This window comes from Mauremys mutica, chromosome 2 (assembly GCF_020497125.1).
Source record: "Mauremys mutica isolate MM-2020 ecotype Southern chromosome 2, ASM2049712v1, whole genome shotgun sequence".
Lineage (NCBI taxonomy): Eukaryota > Metazoa > Chordata > Testudines > Geoemydidae > Mauremys > Mauremys mutica.
Genome location: NC_059073.1, coordinates 241,282,365 through 241,291,227, shown reverse-complemented (window position 1 = coordinate 241,291,227; position 8,863 = coordinate 241,282,365). Strand labels below are relative to the sequence as shown.

General features: G+C 39.8%; 1 pseudogene; it reads right to left on the bottom strand.

Annotated features, from left to right (window-relative positions):
- Window positions 1-4,727: 4,727 nt before the first annotated feature.
- On the bottom strand, window positions 4,728-7,837 carry LOC123363280 (annotated as a pseudogene).
- Window positions 7,838-8,863: the final 1,026 nt, after the last annotated feature.

Here is an 8,863-nt window from a genome sequence, read left to right as displayed (position 1 = left end):
TACAGTGAGTAAGAGAGTCCTTTCTCTGAGAGGGACATTCACTTCTGTACTTGCCAGAATTTGACCATTTGATTTGCGGGGGCTTTTACTAAAGACTGAGGTAAATGGAAGGGGCAGTTGATTGATATTCTTGTTACTTGCAGAGCATCAGGACACCACAGCTTTTACAGATATACAAAGCAATAGATAATTTACCCATTATTAGATATTTTGCATCTCCCACCCCAAGCTTGAATCACTGAAATCTCATATTCAGAACAAAAAAAAATCTTTCTTAAGCTATGTCTGCACTTGGATCTGGGGATGGGGGATGATTCCCAGCTCAAGCAAACATAGTTGTGCTAGCTCTGACCAAACTAGTGTGCTAAAAATGATAATAGCATAACCGCAGTAGCGTGGCCAGCGACAAACGATGGCAGTCTTGCTACCCCAAGTTCATACCCACAGAATCCTGGTGGGTTTGTACTGAGGGCAGCTAGCCCATCACTAGGGCCCTACCAAATTCAGGGCCATGAAAAATGCATCACGGAGCGTGAAATCTGGTCTTTTATGTGCTTTTACCCTATATTATACAGATTTCACAGGGAGACCAGCATTTCTCAAATTGGGAGTCCGGACCCAAAATGCAGGGCGGGGTAGGTTATTTTAGGGGGGTCGCGGTATTGCCACCCTTACTTCTTCATTGCCTTCAGAGCTGGGTTACTGGAGGGCAGAGGCTGTTGGCCAGGCACTCAGCTCTGAAGGCAGTGCCACACCAGCTGCAGTGAAGTAGTAAGGGTGGCAATACCATACCATACCATGCCATCCTTACTTCTCTGCTGCTGCTGCTGCTGCCGCCAGTGGTGCTGCCTTCAGAACTGGGCTCCCGGCCAGCAGCCGCCGTTCTACAGCTGCCCATCTGAAGGCAGCACCACCCCCAGCAGCAGAAGAGAAGTAAGGATAGCAGTACTGCAACCCGCCCCCTACAATAACCTTGCAACCCCCCCCCCCCCATTCCTTTTTGGGTCACTACAATTACAACACTGAAATTTCAGATTTAAATAGCTGAAATAATCAAATTTGCAATTTTAAAAATCCTATGACTGTGAAATTGACTAAAATGGACTGTGAATTTGGTAGGGCCCTACCCAGGATGATATCACAGCTACACTACTATTTTTTGTGTGCTAGCTCAATGATAACTAGTGGGTAGTTCTACATGAGCTGGGAGTCACCCCTCTAGATCCAAGTGTATGGAGCCTAAGTTTCACTTCACTCTCTGGCAGATCAAAGAATGAAATAAAACTCAAAGAACAGCAGAAAATGTGCTTTCCTTTTCAGTCAGCCAACCTCTTTTGAAAATAAAAAACACTTAAAACCTAATTGAGCTCTCCTGTAGTTGTTACCTTTCTTCCCCAAACCCACACCTCCAAAAACAACGAACCAACCAAACCACACGCACCATATCACCAACCAACCAAAAAACAGATTTTTTGAGCCCATTTGGAAATGTTTAGTTCAGCCGAGGCCTTGGCATTACAGTTGAATGGGAACTCAATGTGGGAGACAGCCTCCCTATTTGTTCTACAAGAGACAAGCCATTCTTTCCACCCCCCAAAAATTGAACAGAAGGAAACTCAAAGAAGGAAAACCGCAGTTCTCTATCATCTTTGTGGGTTATTCCCCCATAGGGATTGATCTAAGAGTATATGAATACCATAGCAAACGTTTAATTCATGTACAATTAAAGTCGTTACGGTAAATCAAAACCCTTATTTCAAAATATATAACACCTAGGATAAAAATTTAAAAAACTACTATGCCTTAAAAAGTATGAAAATGACCAGTTGAGGAGTTACATCAATATTTTATCCATACATCAGTTAATGATACCAGCTCACACACACAGAACATTTAAACTTATACATTCTAATAACCTTACCCTGTTATGTTTATTATCATGGATTTATAGATTCCAAGGCCAGAATGGACCACTTTCTAGTGCAACCTATATTCCTGGTTGAACTAGAGTATCTTTTTCTAAAAGATCCATTCTTGATCTAAATTGCCAGTGATGGAGAATGAACTAAAACCCTATAACATACTTTAATAAACAAAAAAGACATTCAAATTTTATTTTAAAATTACAAGTGGTAAAGAATCCACTATAAGCCTAGTTACGTTGTTATTAATTATATCCTCACTGTTAAAATTTGTGCCTTGTTTCTAATCTAGATTTGTCTAGCTTCAGCTTCCAACCATTGGAATTTATGTCATTTGCTGCAAGATTAATGAGTTGTGGACTATCAGAAATCTCTTCCCCGTGTAGATCATGGTTTACAAGTATCAAGTCACCTCTTAATCTTCCTCGTGGATAAACTAAATATCGACTGAGGTTCAGTCTCTCCCTGCAAGATACATTTTCCAGAGCTCAAATAATTTTTGTAGCTCTTTTCTCAACCCTTTAGATTTTCCAGCATTCTTTTTGGAGTGTAGGCATCACTTTATCCTATAAATATATGATTAATGCCACCTTCCCACTAGATATTCCAGGTATCACATTTGCCATCTTAGCTACAGCACTACAGTGGAAGTTCATTTTGAATTGGTTATATACTCCAACCCCTGAGTCCCTTTCAGTCACTACTTTCCAGGATACAGCCCCCTTTTTATGTAAGTGTCACCCACACTTTTCTATTTCTAGATGTATGACATTGCATTGTGTGTGATAAACCACCATACACAATGAATCTCTGAGCAGTAATTCACAGCAGAGGTACTTATCACCAATCTGTTTTGAATCATCTCTACACTCATAGGGATGCCTAATGAAAGTGAAAGCTCTGTTTGCATATCATATTGTATGTAAGAAAATAGAGGACATGCTTACCCCCAATAATAGTGCCAATACATTTTTTTTGAGAGTGAATTTAGTGTTCATGGAAGTAAGTAAGTAAGGGATGAAATTACTCTTGTACAAGCTTCTCTATGCAATTCACCCCTAGCCTGCAACACTTCTGATAATGTGATGCTTATTTTCTTTTGAGAAAATCTAGTAACTAGAGCCCTGCACAGATACAAAATTTGTATCTGCATCCAATCTGCGATCAGCAAACATGGTCCATGGATATCCACATCTGTGGATATAAAGTGGATATCCGCAGGTTTGCAGGGCTCTACTAGTAACTCTCTGGTTGCTTTGTGGATTGCATAAAGAAGAGCAGGATGAGATCCGCTCAGATTTACATTTGCAAAATCAAGTCAGGATTTGGATTCAAGTTTAGAGGTATTTAGATTTTCAGCAAGTGCAAAACCCACCTCAGCACTTAGCCCCTAACAGTTAAGTCCAGATCTACCAGTGATGTAAACCAGAATAGCTTCATTCAAGTCCATGCTCATTCACAGTAGCTCAGGATTCAGCTCAAAGAGTTCAGATCTAGGTGCCTGATTTGGGGCTGTGTGTAGAAAGTGGAATCCATCTCCCATTTGATTAGCAGCTGGCAGGGCTGCAAGCACAATTCCTGCAAGGCTGCTATTCAACCCTATGCAAGGGGAAAACAGTATCTGTGTAACCCACACACCTCCTGGGTGTAGTGCTCTGTCCCATTTAGTGGCACTGCGACCACTTAGCGATTAATGAGCCTGCTACAGACTTAGCTAAGGGCCATGTGGCTTTTAGCTCATGCAATAGTGGCTCATGCATTTAGCTCCTGAGATCCCAAGTTTGATCCTGCTCGCCAACTATCAGGGTCTGTTGGCATTACAAGTGGGGGCTCGTCCGGGATATCAACTGGGAAGTGTCTAAAGCTCGGGACATGCTTCCTCAGCTGAGGGAAATATGTAACCCACACACCTCCTGGATGTGGTGTTCTGTCCCATTTAGTGGCCCAGAGACCACTTAAAGATTAATGAGTCTGCTACAGCGTTAGTTAAGGGTCATATGGCTTTTAGCTCATGCAGTAGAGACTCATGCATTTAGTTTCAGAGGTCTTAGGTTTGATCCTGCCCACCGCCGACTGGGGTCTGTCTGTGTTACATCTGCTTCTCCACTTCTGCTATGTGAGGTGATTTCTTGATACTACATCCAAATATGTACTTCCCCTGTCCACTACTAGCCTATTCAGAACAGATGTAAAAGCTACCACTTGTGTGCATGGGGTGATAGCTCCCATCCCTACATGGCCACTCTTCCCACTGCTAGCGTGGGTGTGCAAGCCTTCCAAGAAGGGAGGAATTTCACACTGCATTAATGATAGGGACCACTCCCAATAGGAAGGGGGTCCTTTTGGCTTCACTCAGAGTTTTCTGGGCTATGCAGCTATGAACACTGCTCCCAAGTCAAAGACAGCACTTCATTCTGGGCTTCTATGGTAAATGTGGAAGGGGCAGAAACCCCAGGAGCAGGGTCTATGACTCCATCCTGCCAAACCCTCAGGAATGACACTGGATTCAGGGAGATACAGAAGTAGTGGGCTTCTAGGCAAGACCCTGTAAGTGTCCACATCCCAAAATCATCAGTATCTGCCAACAGTTCCATTCTGTCGACTAGGGAGAGGCCTATACCTCCACAGCCAATAATGAGGGAAAGGCCTGCCCAGTGGACTGAGGATCAAGTCTGGGACTCCTTCTTCAAAGCAGACTGACAAAGAGTAGACAGAAATTTTCCTCACAAACCCTGCCAGAATGCATTTTCTTTGTGGTGTGACCAAGCCGGAGAGCAAGTAGCAGCAAAGGTCATCAGTCTTACCTCACAGGGCTCTCTGTAAACGATCAAATTTCTCATAGAGTTTATCCAGCTGTATGGCTGTAGTAACTTCCCTGTGCTTGCAATCCCTAGAATAGGAGAACCAAAGCTAAAGTAGAAGGTGAATCATTTCCCCGGCACACTCCTACAGAGCCAGTTCCCCCTCCTCAGCAGCATGCTGCCCTACCCTCTGGATAGGATGAGGCTCACTCTAACTTGGAAGTCAGCTGTTTTGTGATGCATAGGGCACTATATATTTTAATATAGTGAATGATTTAGATGGACATTTTGCCTAAATAAGAAATGAAACACTGCTTACCTCAGATACCACTAAGGGCCCAATCTATTGTTAACCTCTTACCTGAGAAGATGAAAATCACTCATTAAGACTTGTAAATTTATGAAGACCTCAGTCTACTATTTAGCAATAAAAGAAAATCTGCTTGGCTGCCAACTTAATAAAACAAAGAAATACATGCATTTCTAGCCACTATTTTGCTCATTCAGCATGATACAGAAATACCTTAGCACAATGTAATAAAAAAAGAGAAAAAGTCAGACCTAATTCTAAGCAATACTGAAGCCTTTATGCAGCGGCAGTGAATGATTTAACTTAAGATACTTGTGCTAGAGAATAAAAATGCATTATATCTAAAAACCTATGTTATTTGGCAAATAAGCATCGCATTATCAGAGGTGTTGCAGGCTCGGGTGAATTGCATAGAGAAGCTTGTACAAGAGTAATTTCATCCCTTACTTTCATGCAGAGCCAAAGTGCAACACCATTAAATATGTCAGTGATAAGGTTTTTTCTGCAGCTTACTTTAAATTTTCTTAGTTTGTCTGACTCCTGTTTGTGCTAAACATGCTCTTTGAAGTAGTTTCAGTTGACAAATTTAATTAAGTCAATCTTGATCTTCAGCCACGCAGCCTATCCACTTTCATTTATAATTAAATATTTTGTTCAGTTTTCCAAGAAGTTAGAAATTACTCTTGCTACCACCTGACTTCTGTGTTTACATAACTTATTAGATGGTAATAGAAAATACAAGGCAGATCTAGGCTGAGGTTTTTGGTAAACTGGGAAACATTTTGCCCCATTTTTCTTTTTAATGTTTTTTAAGCGTTTTTTTTAAACAGAGGCTTAATTATTCGGTTTCTCCGTCAGTTCGTCCGTCCAACCAATGTTTCTGAGATCAGATAAAATAGAGACATTACATTTTCATAATAGATTTGTACATGACAGCTAGATGATATTTCAGTCCAATTTCAAATAAAAATGCATTAAAAATGTTAATTATAATTTTTATTATTACAAATCCAAAATCATCCATTACGCTATCCTGTTTTAACTGCCATTACCACCACATCCAATATAGAAAGAAATAAGAAAACTCTTCAATGAACTTTAACCCGTATTTACAAAACACTCCGAATAAAAAACACTGTGAGCTCTTAAAACATGACTTTACTTGCTTTAAGTTTTGAAAATTCAGTCACTAGTTCTTTTAGATCCAGTTTTCCAGCTATTTTATGTTCTACTGACATAGTGGCAAATCGAACAAGTCTTTCTTGCACCATTGTTGAAAGCAGATATGTTTTTATCAATTTTGACTTTGAGAAGCTACATTCCCCACTAGCTACCAAAACTGGCAAAGTTAAAAGAATGTGTAGCGCTATAAAAATGTTTGGAAAACTGTCAGTTTATTTTCACAAACAAACTTAAGAAACATTCCACTCCTGAAGAAGTACTGAAGTCGTCTTGAAAAAGCCTGAAGCTCACTACACAAATCTGTAGCATCAATGTCTTTTGAATTTGCATGAGTCAATGCCAACTCCAGTTTTATACAAAATTCTCTTATCTGTTTTGCTGTTTTCTTTTGAAAGCTGTGGATATCATATAGAAATCCAAATACTGATTCTAGCTGCAGCATCTGTTGAATTCTTCCGTCAACCAAGTGAATAGCAGTATCAAGGACTGTGAAGTAGAAATTCACTTTGAGCCTTTGTTTTGGGTTCTGAATGGGTGCGTCTCGTCCTTCATACAAAAACTGCTGTTTCTTTTGCTGCGTGCAAACTGGCTCTGGTATAAATTCTGTCAGAAAGTCTATTTCTTCAGCAAGCTCGAGATAATCTACCAGTGTTCCTTCAAACCCTTCATCACTTCTGAATTTCTCCAGAATATTTTTAGTTTGCTTCAGTTTTTGAATAGCAGAATGTATGTTCAAGTTCTTTTCCTGAAGCTGCTTACTAGTGATGTTAATCTCGAAAAGTCTATTATACCACAAAATGAGCGAAGTCACAAATTTGAACTTGGAAAGGCCATTTGCAAGAGCTTCTGCATCTGATCATGTCATATTGCCAGATGATCCAGTAAAGGTAGTATCAGAAATTTTAATTAGGGCATCATAAATGTTTCCAAGTTCATAGCTAAGAGGCTTCAAAGCATCAATGCAACTCTCCCATCTTGTCTGACTAAGTGGTTTCACAGTTAGAGAATTCACATGGCGAATCAGAACCTCCCAACGGCGTGTTGAGCCTGAGAAAAACACAAACATGTTGCACCAGGTCAAAGAAACTGCTTGCCTCCAAACAGCATCTAGCAGCCTCATTGACAACCAAATTCAGAGAATGTGCACTGCAAGGAACAAAAAAGACCCTAGAATTGATTTCCATCATTCTCCTTTGCACACCATTGTCTTTACCCTTTATATTTCTTCCATTATCATAGCCTCGGCCACATAAGTTTTCAACAGACAATAACATTGTTTCAAGCTCTTGTAAAATAGTTTCAGTCATAAATGCTCCAGTTATCTCCTTCAGTGGTACGAAACCCAAAAAATTTTCCTTTATGAGCACTCCAACATTATCTTCATCTGCAGACTTTTCCATATCCACAAAACAAATGATCGTCATTTGTTCAACATGACTCAGATCTGGTGTACAGTCCAGTATTATTGAAAAGTATTTTGCAGAATGGGCAGCTTCTACAATTTTCTTTTTAATGGCATTTGCTAGGATTTGAATCAGTTCATTCTGCATATTTTTTCCTAAATAATGAACCTTTGTTTCATGTTCAGTTATTTTACGTAGATGCTCCTTCATGACTGGATCAATGCTAGGTATTCAACAAATTTTAAAAAGTTTCCATTACCTGGAGTGCATAATTTTTCATTTCTACTACGGCTGCGGAATGCTAAATTTTGCCCACCGAGAACTCTCACTAAAGCAATCAGAAGCTCATTATTTTTGTTGCCAATATTCTTTTTTCCTTGATATCACATACATTTTCTTTGATAGTTTTTCCTTTTTTAATCCTAATTCAAGTTCTTTCCAATTCTGAAAACATTCCGAATGTTCTATACTCTTCCATGTGAAGAGAGAATTGAAGATATGTTTTTCCAGTCCTTCGAACCATTTTCAGTAAGTGATGTACCAATTGCTTGATTTCTAAACAACTTGCAGCAAAAGCAAAACAGAGTCCTTTGACACTGAATATTGTAACCAGTTTCAATGAATTTCTTCCCCATTATTGAGTTTTCTCTTGTAATGCTGAGCAGAGAATTTTCTTTTATTTCCATCGTTAGGGAAGGGAAATTTATGAACTTGTTCGAGTCCATGTTCCACCAGAATTTGCTGCACACTGCTGCACATCTGCGACATGAAGCTGGGTCCTCATACTGTAACTTGTTTGTAACTTCCTCATCCTTTCTTCCTTCTACTTCATTTACTTAAATTTCTGCATGTCTCTCTGAAGGTGAATACATTTTCTCCACTTCCATATCAGTCTGATGCTGTGAGCTGCCTTCATCTAGAAATAAGTTTCCATCATCTTGATATTCCAAACTGCTTCCATGTGAATGTGAGCTAACCTCCTCTCCAAGTAAAATTCCTCCATCTGGATACTGTGAACTGCTTCCATCTTTATTTGGATTAAAGAGAAGATATTTCAGGAAGGATCCCTGCTATTTTTCTTGGTCCTTTTTACTTCTCAGCCTTTCATTTAAGATACTCAAGTCCTGAGGGTTTTCTTTTTCCTCTTTCTGCCATGGGACATTTGAATATTGTTATGTACTGTGTTCCCGACTGCAAGCATTATAGCGTTAAGGATGGCTGACACACCACATGGTTGGCGATTTA